Raw genomic sequence first — 1,875 nt, 5'->3', positions numbered from 1 at the left:
TGCTTGATATTGATCCAAATGCCATGAAATTTTGCATGATTGTTCCTAACATGTTAATGGATGTTTGAGGCTTGATTGTGCATTTTTCTCATTTACCATTTCTGTTTTATGCATGTGTTTGCATGGTGTGACAATTTGTGTCACACAATTGGATGATCAACTTGTGCAATTTCATTTCCATATCAAATGACCTCTGTTGATTCTGATTTTTTGTATGATGATTGTATTGGATGTGTTGAATGCTCATAAATTTTTCCAGAATTGTTTGAATCATTTCTGTTTTGATTTGGAATTTTCATTCTCAATGTCAAAATGTATGCTTTGAAATTTGCCTTTGCCTTCTCTTGCACATGAAATGGCCTTGCTTGATGATTTTGAGTTGGTCCTTTTTGTGACATATTCTCATTTGATTAAAGATGATTCATGTTGAGTTTCAGCTCCTGTTTTGGCTTTTAGCTTCACCTTTGACCCTAGGCTTTGACCTAGTGGTTTGTACTTACATGTGATCTTTGAATTTCAGGACCAAGCACCTAATCTCCATGGTTGATGTTGCTTCATCATTTGAATGTTGATATTTGCTATTGATTGCTAACATTTGGTTGTTTTGTAGGTTGATGATAATTCACTTTGTACATTGGGATTGTCTGTTTGTTGTTGACTGTTTGTCTGTTTGTCTGAATACTGTACTGATTTGTTTAGTTGTTTACACAGGTACATAAGTTGCTTTAAGTTCATTTGAACTTTGCTTTGCTTGTGGTTGGCATACCACTTAGGTATAATTCCTGATCTTCATGTAGTCTAGAAGACCTGCTGTTATTGGTAGGCACCTGTCTGAAGCCCTCCTTAAGAGGCCATGTCTTTGTTTGTTTAATTTTGCGCCAAGCAGGTTAAGTCCTCTTAAGAGGCAATTGGAAGATAGAAGGGATGTGCAATCCATCCCCTGATATTCAGTTGTGTCATTCACTTTGCTCATACCATGTGTTGATGCACTTTGAATAAAAACCCCAAAATCTTGTATATAGAGTCAGTCATTGTGGAATAGAGTTCCTCATTCTGGACTCCCACACATTCTATTGATTCAAGCTCTCCCAGGCTAGGGATAAGAGCTATGAGGCATAACCCTCATCTCCATTTCATCTACTCACCCTAACTCTCAATGTTAGAGGTTAAGAGCCTGACTACCCATTCCAATATTTGGCTTGTTTGTCAAGGTCGATATGACCCCTTGACTAAAGCCCAACCTTGCTTGAGCCTAGTGGTTGTGTATAGTGTGTGATAACTGACTGATTGTTTGCTTACTTGTCCATCTGTGCATAATTGTTTGTGTGTGCTCTGTGCATTGTTTTCATCTTTGAGTATTAACTGTACATCATTTCATGATCATTGTGCATACTTTGTGACATTTTGTTTTGTCCATTGAGGAGTCAATTGTAAGTCCAGCTATTGGCATTTGTTTCCTATGATCTGGTGGGAGTTGGAACTAAGACCATTGATTGGCATTCCATTTCCTAGGAGTCGAGTGTAAGACCATTTATTGGCAACTTGTTTCCTCTTGCTTATTGCATTTGTTTTCTTTGCTTTGTGAGGCTAGTATAAGTCCATAGATTGGCATTTGGTATCCATGTTTTCTTTGTTTTCGTGAGATTAGTGTAAGTCCATAGATTGGCATCTGGTTTCCATCTTTGTTTTGTGGAGGTGGACATAAGACCATTGATTGGCACTCCATTTCCTATTTTTGTCTTGTGAGGAGTCAGATGTAAGACCATTGATTGGCTATCTGTTTCCTGTGATCATTTTGTGGAGTCAGGTATAAGACCATTGATTGGCAACTTGTTTCCTATTTTGTTTCTTGTTGTGGAGTTGGATGTAAGACCA

Source organism: Lathyrus oleraceus, chromosome 7, assembly GCF_024323335.1.
Source record: "Lathyrus oleraceus cultivar Zhongwan6 chromosome 7, CAAS_Psat_ZW6_1.0, whole genome shotgun sequence".
In the NCBI taxonomy this organism is placed as follows: Eukaryota; Viridiplantae; Streptophyta; class Magnoliopsida; order Fabales; family Fabaceae; genus Lathyrus; species Lathyrus oleraceus.
The sequence above is the reverse complement of the archived record's forward strand: the minus strand, read 5'-3'. Positions refer to the sequence as shown.